The 14,340-nt window shown below is 35.2% G+C and overlaps 1 protein-coding gene across 9 annotated transcripts in view; it reads left to right on the top strand.

The window, feature by feature from the left end:
- The window catches only part of spri (Src homology 2 domain-containing protein sprint), a 269,173-nt gene that overhangs the window by 118,555 nt on the left and 136,278 nt on the right, over positions 1-14,340 (top strand). For 6 of the 9 annotated variants that reach the window (XM_074089998.1, XM_074089996.1, XM_074089997.1 and 3 more), the window contains exon 1: positions 5,790-6,017. The exons of 2 other annotated variants lie outside the window; for them this stretch is intronic. The gene's annotated coding sequence lies outside the window, so the exon portion shown is untranslated. Of the gene's footprint in view, positions 1-5,789; positions 6,018-14,340 lie in introns of those variants that run through there. One more of the 9 variants, XM_074089991.1, reaches the window with a different exon arrangement.

Here is a 14,340-nt window from a genome sequence, read left to right as displayed (position 1 = left end):
GAGGAGACGGCACCGAAAGGAGAAGACTATGTAAATACAGTGAATTGCCGCAGTTTAGAGGAGACTGCAGACTGTCCGACAGTAGACTGCTATAGGTCGATGACCATGATGAAGGATAATAAACTCAAATATAGTTGCTTAGCTTAGCTGTATAGCTTAGGTTATTATTATTAGGTTATTAGGTTAGGTTAGATTATTGTTACTAACACTATATGGATTTTTCTGGCCGAACTAATGATTATTATTATTATACAATTTTATAATTACAATTCAAACATAATCATCAATGAAATAATATAAAATACAACATGTGAAAACCAGAAATTAATACACAATCAAAATTTAAAATCAAAATAAATTAAATTAGTATTATTAGGTTAAAAGAGTGAACGAAAAATATGATTAAAAAAACTTTTTTTCTAAATCTAGGCTAAGATCACATCACTACTGAAGATCTGATAGTTGCGAAGTGAGGCAGTTCGATGTAATTTATAGACGGCTCAGTGCCTCAGTTATGGTTTTACAACATATTTATTGCTTTATGACTGGAGGGTTTCATGAAACTCTTGTTTTATTTATTTTCTTAGCCAAAATGTTTGCATAACACAAATCAATTGACGAATCACTAAAATATTTCGTTTTTAAATTACCCACAATTACTGGTTACGTGACTTCCCCTTTTTTTGCCAAATTTTGTAATCAACAAATAAACGTGTCGGGAACGAGGGATTTTAGGCAATTCATTCTTGCTCTTCGTATGATTTATTTCAAATGTGGGTTAGTGAGTTATTACCATGACATTAAGTAATTATTGTCATGATAAACTAAGATAAGCGATAACTTTTACTAAATATAGCTGGCTTATGAGCGGTTTTTTTTATTTCAGCGTTGCAACCGCTGTAATTTTCGTGGTCACATTTTTTAATAAATAGGCTGTAGAATGATGATATTTTCGTTACTTTTTAAACATCCTGTTTTTACTAGATAACCCGGAAGCTGTAACAGAACCTTGTACCATACCTTGTATCAACAAAAATTAAACCCAAGTAAATCAAATAAAATAAACGCGCGAATATTGACCCAGCTCCTAATTACATAGGTAGTTAACTTTGCTGACATACCTTCAGCTTGCAAATTTTCTATCGATTTCGGTATGAAACTCCATTTCCGGTTCGCGTAACTTCCTATCAGAATTGTTAAAGCTTTACTAAAGTTCAACTTACGCTCCGACTGAAGTGTGTATTCATAAACCCCAATGAGACATTTGAATTTATTGTTTTTAAACGATCCTCGATTATATTACCAATCCATTGAAGTTCTTGTTGTTCTGTGAGTTGGCGCGTTCGAACGGAAGCCGCAATGGTGGAGGTTTCGAGCGATATTAACGAGTATTTAATGATGTTGCTTAGTTTTGTGGTAAGGATGCTGAGCTGTAATAACGCTTCCGCTATTTACCCGCTGTTTGCCAAGCCAGTGCAAATAGGAGAGCTTGTTCTGTGTGAAGAGACCTTTATGTTTATTTGCTGCGATATAATCACATAAGTTTTTGATAGTGGGTGGACAAATAGCTTATATATTGTATCACAATATATAGGTAAGGAAGGCAAAAAGCAATAGGCAATCGAATGGATTTAACGCTCGAAAGTAATATTAAAATTTATACAGAATAACTAGTACTTAGATAGTATCGAAAACAAAATTTGAATCTCCTGATGTTTATCGCTGTTAACTTATAAAAAAACAACACTGGAGTGTTTGTTTGTGTTTGCTGCTCTATCACGATAAACCTGGACGAATTTGGATGATATTTGGTGTGTTGATAACTGGATACCGGGAGTAAAACTAAACCTACTTTTAAAAAAATGGTAAAAATCCGAAATCTCAACCGCTTCGTTAGACATGAATTTTTGCACGGATGTTCGGTGTACAATATTAGATGTAATTAACGATATTATTTTTAGTAATTACCATCATGGGAATTTTCTGATATATTAGAATTTCAGTTGGGTTACTCCTTTACTTCACAGCCTCTCCTGAAAGCTCGATAAAAAACAAAATGTTGTCTAATATTAAACATATTGTAATTTAGCCGACAACCATCTATGATCAAATTCGTAGTTGTATTGTATGGTGTGTTACCTATATTAACAACGTTATTATAAGTTATATAAACCTCAATTTAATTGAAACAGTCTGAGTAGGTAATATCGGAAGCCTGAAGGCCAATTTCTCAATAAAATGACGACAATGTCCATTCCCTGAGGAAGCGATGAGGTCATAGCGACTATTTTATTTACACAGTTTATACTGGGTTTGTACTGGGTTTTTTAATTTGATCTTTGTAGTGTGCGGTACGTGGTTTTAGTATAGGTAGTTATCAGAGATGGTGTGTCCTTCAGCACAGCCGCTGTACGATAAATTCGAACGTCAGAACAAATTAGAATTTTTTTAGACCCTAGTTGCTAAATTCCACCATTTGCTATGGCCCCCGATTCAGCCTCTTAGCCGATTTAGTATTTTAGTATAGGTAGTTATCAGAGATGGTGTGTCCGTCAGCACAGCCGCTGTACGTAAATAACGTCAAACAAATTAGATTTTTTTTAGACCCTAGTCACACTTTGCTATGGTGAAATTCCCCATTCAGCTCTTAGCCGTTATACAAAAAGTGCAAATTATTTTGTTTATGTGCCAAAAATCGCCAGTCTTCCCTAAATGTGTGTAGATTTGTGGATGGCCCCTTAGTAACCAATAGCCAGAAATGATGCAGCTGATGAATGCGACCAATCATAGCTGTAGTAGGATTAGACTATAAAGAAGTTTTTGATAAAAATGTAATTTTTAATACAAGCTTTTTTTACTAACTGTACTTTTTGTTGGCTGTACTTATCTGCATTGTCATCCAAACTATATTTGCGTACAAAATTTCAAGCCGGTGCCATTATTGGCGTCTCGGCGTCCTGCCGAGATGATCCTGGCCGGACTACCAGGATGTCACAACGAGATTATTGTATAAGTATTATCACAAAATTGAGACAACATGAGTACAAAATAAAATAAAACAATTGAACAACTATTCAGATATAATTATGTATTGTCATTTATATAAGTATCTCTAAGTCAATCCGATTAAGACATCCGAGTACGATTTTACCCGCACATACCTCTACATACAAACAGATATAAATACGTGGCAAGTTAAATAAAAGCTTGTAAAATGTGGAATTTGACAAACTTTTGTAAGAAAATACTAAATATAAGCTCGATAATAATAAAATTCTCTCGGAACTTCACGGGCGAGGCTTGGCGGTAGGCGAGATGGCGATGGCTCTTGGCAGTTTGATCGTAAACCGTTTGATCGGCCTTCAACGGTCATTGTCTAGACTAGGCGTTAGTAACTACGGTAATGAAGTTGGGGTAAGCTATAACCTTTACGTCAGGGCGGGTGAAACGGGAAATTGCTCTCGAGTTTTTTCTTACTTCATTAACGTCCGTTTAATTCCTTTTAGCTCTTAATTGTACTATGGCATTAAATTTTACATTTAGAAAACTATAGGAAACAGTATTTGACTGACTCTTGAGTTTGCCATATAATGATTATAATTTAGGGCATACATAACATATATATATGTTATTATGAAAATTAGATAAGAATGCATCAATGTTTATCGAAAAGAAAATTGAATGAAAATTGAATTAATAGTATTCTTTGTTAAATTATATACCTCTTTCTAAAACATGCGATAATGCAACGTCACATGCAAATATGGTCTTTCTCTGTCTAATCTGAATTTCAGTCCTTTATGTCTTACGTAATGATGTGACTCTATCTAGAACTAGAAAAAAACAGATGATCAGTTCATCACAAGTAATTTGAGAAAACTACTGATATAATTATTTCAGTCCTTTTGCAAAGCAAGCTGATCATTAGTCATTGATAAAACTATAATATTTTAAGTAAATACGTCATTTGTTAGTAAAAACAGCCATTTTCTAGACGTTTTGCTATATACTGTCATGACTTGTACCATAAAATGACTACGCCTTAGATTATATATTAATTTAGACGTGACGTCACAAACCCTGACTCCCGAGCATTGACACGTTTTATCTTTGTATAAAACGTATTTTTTTTGTCAGTCTAATGACGGACTAATATTTTTTTTATCCCGGATGCTATAATATACTTAGTAGCACATCTTTACTGCTATATTATGACGGCCGTGGTCATTTCAACAATGTAACTCTGTATGATTAAGTCCTGGAATTTTATTACCTAAGACTCAGCAGCCAAAACATTAAAATAATTTAAGAAATTTCACTCTATTATAATTAGATCCTGGAATTTTATTACCTAAGACTCAGCCGCCAAAACCTTAAAATAATTTAAGCAAGGTATATAATTAGTTCCTGTAATTTTATTACTTGAGACTTAGCAGAAGTTGAAGTATTTTTTTTTACTGCATGATTGTCGTGGGATCTTGTTAGTATCAATATTTGTTTCGTCTGGTGCTATGTACAGAAACTACAAAAAATACAATGCCTCCGTAATTCGATACACGAAAGTATTTTAAAGGTCGTTCTCAGAGCCATTATTTCACATTGTACTTTATATTAACAATAATATCTTGGTGACACTCACTTTCATCGTCCCATATGCGGCACAATAGTGAAAGTACACTTGTGTTTAATCCAAAATAGTCCGGATGTCAGGAAATACTTTCTGCATGCAAATAGGTTTGGTGTTGAGAAATAGGAAATGAGTAATGTTTGTACAAGCCTTGGAGACGAGGCTGTTTGCAGTTTTGATCTACTGCGCCGCGGCATGAGTCAATTGTCGACACAAAACCATAATGCTTTTGCATGCTTAAGTAATTGACAAATTTCATAAAGAATTAGACCCATGTAGGTATTTGTTTTTTTTTTGGTTGCTAGACTGTAGACACACACCAACACCATTTATTTACTCTTCATCATCCCAGCCGATAAACGTTCTAATTTTGGATATAGTCTCAGAATGGGCTTTTTTTTTCAGGTTTTCCTACGATGTTTTCCTTCTCCGTAAAGTTCGTGGCAGTTTTCTAATGTTACTTGAAAGAAAGAAAAACAAATTGCACATGATTTTCGAAAAACTCAGAGGAGCGGGCCCGGATTTGAAACTACGATTCTCTACTTGAGAGTGAGAGGCCATATAGGTCACACCACTTGGCCACCATAGCAGTATTTACTCTTATCGTAACATAATTCTGTAAACCTTTTCGACAGGCATCCATTTACAAATCGCAGTTTAATAAGTATGAGTAAAAAAAGTTGCGTCAACTTTAGTTTCCGATTTGTAATGTGTCATCGGTATAATTTTGCTATCAATCTTATCGTTACGTATATCGAACATTAAAAAAGAAAGTAACATTTTTAATTAATTGAATTCGATTTACATACATTTTGTGCACCTTCAAACCTTCATGTTTAAAGTAACCGCCTTATCTCTAAAAAGCCAGGTGTTAAACCTGAATCCCCCCTTTTGCTAAGGGCGATGTTGCAATCACGATCGACCTTGCCGGTAGAAGCCGTCTCTTTTCAACCCAGCAGCACTGATTTAGAATATCCAAATTCCACAGGTCCTGTAGTCTCTGAACTTTGCTTATTCAATAGTGATGTTGGGAAATCCATGGACGGGATAGAATATGGAGATAAATGTGGAAATTGTGGAGGAAAACAGTTCCGGACATGCGTATTGAAGAGGGACGGCGATACTCGGCCGTTGCTCGGTAGACACCAGTCGGTGCCCGGTCGCCGCGTCGCGAGTGTGTTGCTGCCGTTTTTCTCCGAAACATAGTACACATATCAAATTTCACGCGAAAAATTTGATATAGTCGTCTATCTTGTGGTTCAAGTGTTTGAAAAGTTCGCGCGTTCACGGTAAAGCTCGCTTTACTTCTGTGCTTTGGAATATTGTTTACCGCTGTTGTGTTTTTGTTTTGCCGAGTGGTTTTTATCACATCGTTTTGTTTTGGTTGAATGTACGTATTATTTTATTTATTATTTGGTTAAATATCACGTATCTTAATTACTTAGGTTTTTTTGAAAGCATGTCCTAGAAATATGAATTGTTATAAACAGATTTTTACCTTTATTTTTCAACAATATCATCATCAGAGTTGTTTTATCAATGCCGATAAGTGCTATCGCCTCAAGTGCTGCATTACTTACCTACTGATTATTGCATGTTACTTGAAGATGGCCTAGAGCATTGAACATTGAGAAGTTCAATGACCCCAATACTTACCTTCATTGATGATTGACCTCCGTAGTATCTTTACGTGATTCCCAATAAAAAATATCACAAATATTACACCAAATGCTATGTAAAGTAAGACACTCAAGTTTTAGCTAGTTAAATTCATCTCCCAATTACAAACACGTTGCACGGACAGGTTTAAGTAGGTAGCCGCAGTCATTGATCGTAAGGCACCGGCGTTTGAGAGCACATTGTTGTGAATCACCGACTGTATGAAGTACAAAAGACAAAAGGGATTTGAATAAGACGAGGGGGCCCTTGAAATTGATCGTCTAGTCCCCAGCCTCTGGTTAACCGAACCCCGGAGTACGCTCCTACATCTAACGCGATACAAATTTGATTTACTCCATACGAGAATGATATTAAGAGCTCGCTCAATACCCTCCAGTAATGCTTCCTTTCGACGGGTAGGAAAGTAGGTTCAGCGATTATTCAATCATTATCTAACCGTTGAACATCATATTCATCAGCGAATACGAGTAGAACTGGTTTGAGTTATTGCTTCTAATACCGCGCGTGCTGGCTTTAGATACTTAAATAATACGATATCTACAATTTGGTTGATCATTCAAGCAGTAATTTGGTCCCATAATGGTGCAAGACCCCTTTTTTATCCCCGATCCGTTCATTGTTGTACCATAGGGTGTGAGGGTCGTTGACATTGGCCCCTTTTGTATTTCGGATTTGCAACGATATTTTTCATCGTAAGTCGGATTAACAATATATCATTTCTAATCGCGCTTTCGATTATTGCTTCATTCATTAGATTTTGAATGGTGTTTATAATAATCCTCTGTACACGAGGATTGCGTCGTATCTTATAAACTAATGTCAAATTTAACAGATGCTTTTGGAACTTGTTTCGTTATTAACATTCTAGTTTGAATAATTGGATGCTTTGCAAAAATAGAGCAATTTTAAGTTTTTGTCTATGTCAATAATAACGACCAAGTATGTCAAACTATTTTAAACGCATATTCGTCTCGGCCAGTTGCCCAGCAGGATCGTTACTAAATATGTTGACAACTGATCAACGACAAGTACCTACCTAGCTTGCAGCTTTTAGCTTTGTAGATTTTCTCGGTCCTAAATATCGAAGTATGTTAATGTTAATAGGTAATGTACCAATTCGTAAACCTATTTGAAGCACAGTTAATAATTATGCACATTCAGTATTGGTAATGTTTTCTAAGCAAGAAAAGGATGTGCCTATTTGTGAATAGTACGGAAACATCTTGTAACCAATTTCCTTAATTCGAAATCAGAAATCACGTAGAAGTTTTTTCTAGCATTAAAAACATTAGAAAAATTATCAAAGATTATATTTCTAAAAATAAGACACTTCAAATTTTGTAGTAGAAGTGAATTTCATTCAAATATTAGGTACGTTCCTTCGACAATTATGATCAAGACGGTCTTATTTTAATAATCTCAACGTATACCTATATCTCAATTTAGCTTTTAATGACAGCAGAATGGCTATCGTTACGAGTAGAATAGATCGGCCAAAACAATGCGAGCATACCTACCTGCCTGTCCCGTTAGAGCGGCATTGCATTAGTGAGGGCAACAATCTTTGATAACTCGGAGTTGCGCAAGCGGCCCCGTTTTCGCACGTGTTTGTTTGTAATGTGGCAATCGGGCTCATTAGATACAATAATACTGAAGTGAGATACAATTTAGAAAATTAATATTTACGAAACATAAAAGAAAACTTGAAACTTTTGCGTTACATTAAATATTAAGTACTCTAATATTACTATTAATATTGGCGTTCGTCGGATTTCAAGATTTCTTTTATACATTACGGATATAGATTGCATCATAAAGCTAGCCATTAAAAGTAAACCAAAAATATATGACTATTGTCCAGAGGGCGCTATTGTTCTTATTTATATGGCAATAGTTCAGTATAGTCGGAACAATGACATCTTGACTTGTCTACAACGTTTACCTGTTAGCTCTGATGTTAATTTGGAAAGGTTTTGTAGTTTGTAGTAGTTTCATTCCACAAGCGTTTTTTTTTCAGTACTTTGTTATAAACATTATTTACAATGATCCGTTGTTGACTACTAATCGTTTTGGACATTTTTTGTTATTGTTCAAAGAAACCGCCACAGTGACACTGACAATCATAAAATTATTGCCAGTGTGAGAAATTAGTTCCAATGAAATTCCGCAACATGGCGAATAGTCATATATTTCTGGTCAGGCTTTAAAATTAAACAGGACAAGATACATAAAACCACTGATCGCAATTTGCAGCTTGGATCTAGCTACACTTTTTACTCACTGAAGTTGAAGATGTACAATTCATACTCATCTTTAAACATTACTATCTTGTTAGAGAAGTCGTTGAAGCTTAATCTCAAGATTATGTGTGCAAATAGCGCAACTATCCCTGATCCTACCGATTAGAGAACTGCTGCAATGTAAGGCAGAACAAACGTTTATTTTAAGTTTTTACTTATCTTAAAATAAATTTACTTTGACAGTTCAATTACAGTGCTGCTGCAGGAAACTCTGTCGGGTATCATTGTTAAAAAAAACCTTACCATTAGAATATAATTCCTAGTCATCGCTACTCTGGGTAGGTCTATCTATCCTCAGGGGCGTTGCACCGTCGCGTCGTCGCAAAGGAATGCGCCCGATCGTGCTTACGAAACGGTTCACAATTGGACCTCTCCACTCGACTACGCAATCCAATTGTCTATAAAAATTAACTTTACACCAACCGCAACATCCCATAGTCATAAGCTTAGACACACAGTAGCATTTTATTCACTTACATTCCTAATTACCGTTCGCTAAGCACACCGTCTTAGCATCATGGCTTTTTAATTACCCTTGTGTGTAGCGGAACATTTGCTAATGCATTTGGCGGCGACCGCTCCGGAACACAACGGACCCCATTGTTCTCAGCAGCTCCTTTTGCGGGTAGCGGTTCGACTTCATAGCCTTTGACGAGTTTCGAGTGCCTTAATTCTTAGAATGTCTGTGGAATATAATTAGCCATCTATGGTGTTCTTTAATTTTAATTAGTCCAGTCCAGACCATACCGCCTTAGAAACAAGTACAGAGTGCTAATGTTTTCGTGGAGCTTAATGTCTCAAAAAATCTTTTTACCTTATCCTCCTCTTCAGCATCGAAGAATTCATTAATCACATCTCGACCTCAAAGGCGGCTAAGTCTAAATCTTATCTACGCGGCTCCCACTTATAACGTTAAAGAGTGATGAGAGCGATTCGTCATGTTCCTCACGCTGACCTACTTGCAAGGCCCTGGCTAAAATCCCCCTCAAGATTTTTTGTAACTTGTCTGTCGCGAACTGCCATTAGTAGCGCTGCATGCGACCCCTATAAAGAAATCAATCGGTGCGACCAAGAGACAATTTTATTGTTTTATCCTCTTTGAAGTTTACATGCGAGGGGAGAATTTGGACCTACGAGTATAAGACGTGCTTCACGTGGTATCTTTGCCGCATAAGATTATAAACACAAAATGCTCCTTTATCACAATCGTGATCTTCACAAAATAAACTCTAACAATGAATATTGATAGCGCGTGCCCGCTCTTCGAGCGCATAATGAAACATTTTTTGCGCCGTCGTCTCCTCTAAACTCTTTTCGCGTCAAGTTTTTTTAGATTGATTAATGACTGTTCCATTAAGGATGAGATGCTCCGATCGTTCCTAAATGTAAAAGCTTTGCACTCTATGATTAAATTCTTATTAAATTACCGTCACGTCTTTCTTTTAGGAACCTTGTTTAGAAATCAATTAATCATGGAAATGTTAATATTGAAAGTTGTCGGAAATTGAGTGTAACAGCTTTCATTTACACTTGGTGGTTACGTTACTTGTAATTCGGTTGTAAAATTGCATGCAACTTCTAATTAGATTCACAGAACGTGATGATAGCAAGAAAGTTGTGTTAAAAGTAACACTAGTGGTAATGATACCGAGTACCTACCCGACTTCGCAATAAAGTGACAAATTAGTATCATGCAAGTATGTTAGTTGTATTGTATCATAAATTTAAAATATTTACTTACACAACATCTATTGTATTTTCTCGTCAAAGTTCTCTACTTTTGTAGCAATTTAACGTGTTATCTTATGTTTAATGTTCATTGTTGGTAGGTATTTCTGCCAAGGTCACAAAACGAGTTCGATTTAATGGTCTATTTCCTTTTCCTATTACTATATCGACATCATCAATCTTCATAATAAGTACCCTCATCTTTGCATAATTGACTACTGATTGTATTTCTCCAACGAACTCTAGGATTAATTTGATTTGACTTTTGAACTTCTACGTATGAATTCAATGAGGGCTATCGTTTTTTGTCTCGCAGGTTGCGTGAGGTTTTTAAGTGTGGCTTTCAGAGCCTGTTATTACGGGCGTTAAATTTAGAAAATCATATTTAAACCACCTTAAAACCGTACCATAAAAATATCCAGCAACCACAGTGTTGCTTAGTCCCGTTTTGTTCGGAAAAAAAGGGAGGACAAAAGTTTCCGAAAGACAAAGCTGTCTCAAAACACAGACATTCATTGCCCAGTAACGCATATTTGCCATAATTAATTTCAGATATTGCAAAATATTCACAAAATTATTCTTATAAATAAACGTCTACCCAAAAACTATGAGATTTGACATTTCGGAGACCTCACGCTACACTAGCGCCTCTAGCGGCGAATTCATTCGCGATAGCCCTCATAGTTAACCCTCACACAATTAGGTATCGAAGATAATACTTTAAGCAGCGTATATGCAAGGTCATAACTGACATTGGCCCAAGCTTAGCTACCGCTATTGAGGGTAATACTTAAACACCGGCGGCTCGTGGTCGTGGCATTGAGGTAGCATTTGACGTTTCTGAAAGACTAGTAATGTGACAATGTTTTTCTGTATGAGTCGAGCAATAGAAACCAATTAGAAAAAGTATTTTCAGTCATTGAATATATGACATTCTTGACAGACAATTAATATTATTCATTCAATTATTAACTAACTTAATACCTAGGAAGCATTATTTTATAAGGCAAACCCCAGTATTGTAAATCTGATTAAAAAAAATATGTACCTAAATATTCTACGTTATTAAACCATAAAATCACAAGGACAGTAAATCAGTTGTTACCATTAATATTTGTTTTAATTGTTTAGAAGTTATCGTACGAGTATTTAAGAAAATAACCTTGGTGTAAGAAAATAATCTTTCAACTTCGACTGACGTGATGGATAAAAGAAGCATTATTTTGTAATGGTACAGCGTATTTTTTCTGATGTTCTCTTTGATTTCAATTTCTTTATTTTGTAATAAGATATTCATATTTTTACTGTAGGATAAATCATATCTTGGATTTTTGATATTACTTTTTACCTTTTGATAAACACGTTTATCTTTTGGTCGCAGTCTCAGTACCTAATGAAAGTGACTTTTCAATGTTAAAAACGATTTCTAAAGACTCTTGTAGTTTTATTTTGTCTCATCACTAGTGCTACCAATTTGCCACGAGTCGCCGATGCATAGGTAGTAATACTACTACGGGTACTAATAATAAGTAAACAATACCTCCACTCAAACTAATATGTGTAAATTCTGTAACGGCGGACTCAGCCCATATTGTACAAGATTTGCCCGAACATTAGTATTCCCTATTGCTGACACAACCCGCATCGTTTGCCTAAGTCAACTCGCCGTGCATGTTTACCCGACCTGAGGTGCATCGTAATGTCCTTCAACAGTTACATAGGCCCGGCCTTTTACGAAGAAGACGTATGATAAGCTAAATCAATAAAGTATGAATATCCATTACGATAATAAGTCTAAAGAGCGATGGTGCTGTTGCATCGCATCCAAAAGACTCACGAAGTACCTACTTTGAGAGTACGTCGAGGAGTGTGCAGTACTTAATGATGGTTTTATTTTATTACTCGTAGATGCGTCGTATTGAAGAGTGAATACGCTTGTTTGTCTGTCAGATACTAAGGATACCCCTTTTTAAATTAAAAATATCTTATCTGTTTATCAAGGTAATGTTTCGATAAACCTGTTAGGACACATTTTGATCGAGTGTGTAATACAGAAGTAAAGCAAATCAACGATTTGAGATATAATCGATTTAAGCGGTTGGATTCTTATAATGGTACTCTATAAAGGAACCCGGTGGAGTTCGAATTTCAAAGTAAAAAATATGTAGGTATTAGCTGGTAGTAATGGTTTTTTGTACATACATCGCTCCGGCGGCCTTGTTCGTGTTTTTGTGCGGAAAGTTTTTGTTGCGTTCTAAGCTTCAACTTGGTATGCGTGAAGTGGTACCTACTTTAAGTTAACTTATTATCTTTTAATGTTATCAACCCCACATATGGGAAGCTCTTAGGTATATGATTGTATTTTCTATAAGTTTATATTCTTAAATAAATTTATACATCCACATATGGGAAGATTAATACCTACTTCAGTTTTTTATTTATTTTAATACCGAAATAACAATTTTATTATCATAGCAAGTTTTACACACAAATAAAAGCATCCTAATAAATATATTGTTATTACCTTTGTTTCATTATTTTTTTAAATATGGTGGTAGATAGGTATGTATTGCTTCGATTCGAATTTGAAACCTTGTTTTCATTCCACTCATATAGAAAGTCTCTGCTGATTTATAGCTTTTTTGTATATCTGCATCAGCAGACCATGTAACTGGAATTCCTTTATTATGTTTATCCAGTTTTTCAATAAACCAAATAAATTTAAATATGTTTATTACTTGAACATAGTCTTATTACTTAGTGAATCAAATAAAGTCGAGTTTCGTAAAATCATGGACGGCGATCAAAACCTATGAGATCGATTCTAAAAACTCATAAATACCTATATCTAATATCCCCGAAAGCACGAAAGAAACCCGGCCAGTTCGTTAAATTTTAATGCAGGTAAAACAATTCCGAAATCATAATACAAATACCCTTCATAACCCAATTTTGTATTGAGCAGGTGTTCCGGTAAAAAAATTGTAAAAGGTTACATTGTAGGTACTTTAAGCAGTCACGTATTAATAATCCATTACGAATAGAGGCTTCCGGCTTTGGCATTGTACCTATTTGTTGTTTATGGAACTTCAGTATACAACTTTTGTCCCACAAGCCAAAGTGGATCCAAAAGTAAAAAAAAAACTTTTTATTTTAGAATGAAATTTTCGATTGCTAAGTTCGCCTTCGTCAATATTTTGATGGCATGTCTTTACATTTCAATTGCGAATAAGTGGTACTTTCAGTTTACGAATTTCACCTTTGATTCTCTTAAAGAAATAAACAGGAAAATGAGTTAACTTGTCGGGGCAAGTAATTCGTTAAAGCAACTCTGTTTACACTTAGGCATACGTGCCGTTGTTTATATCGTATTTTTAGCTGTTGTCTGCGACTCCAGAAGGATTAAGGAGGAAGAAGGACTGCATATCGGGACTAAAGCTCTTTTTATTCTCTAAGGATTGAAGTGTTTTTTTTTAATTTAAATTGGAACCCCCTAAACAGCCAACACGGTGTCTTTTCATTAAAAAGTTCGAGTTACGTTGGCATAATTTACTAGTTAGTCGTATTGTGCATTCGGGCAATGCACTCGACTAGACTTTATCATTTCGTGGTTTTACCTATGTAATAAAGATCATGCAGCAATAGGTATGCCAGCAGATTAACAGCAAACTAACGTTCAAGTTAGATCTTACCTTACTTCTGGATGCATTTAGTGTCGTGTGTACAAAATTTGTTTGTTTGTTTATACTCTTTATTGTACAAAAAGGAAATTAAAAAAAAAAGAAAGTGCTAACTACAAAGGCGGACTTATCCCTGAAGGGATCTCAGCCAGTCAACCTTTGAGTGGTAGAGAAGAGCAATCAAAAAATAAGGATCGACAAATAGAGCAAAACATTTGATTTGTTTCGTGTTTTTGCATTTACAATCGAAATGATAATCAATTCTCGTAACATACGTTCCCACCAATTCATATTTTTTTTAATAATTTTTCACCACAAAAAAAAA

Source organism: Choristoneura fumiferana, chromosome 7 (assembly GCF_025370935.1).
Source record: "Choristoneura fumiferana chromosome 7, NRCan_CFum_1, whole genome shotgun sequence".
NCBI classification, from domain to species: domain Eukaryota; kingdom Metazoa; phylum Arthropoda; class Insecta; order Lepidoptera; family Tortricidae; genus Choristoneura; species Choristoneura fumiferana.
This window is presented reverse-complemented; position numbering and strand designations above follow the sequence as displayed.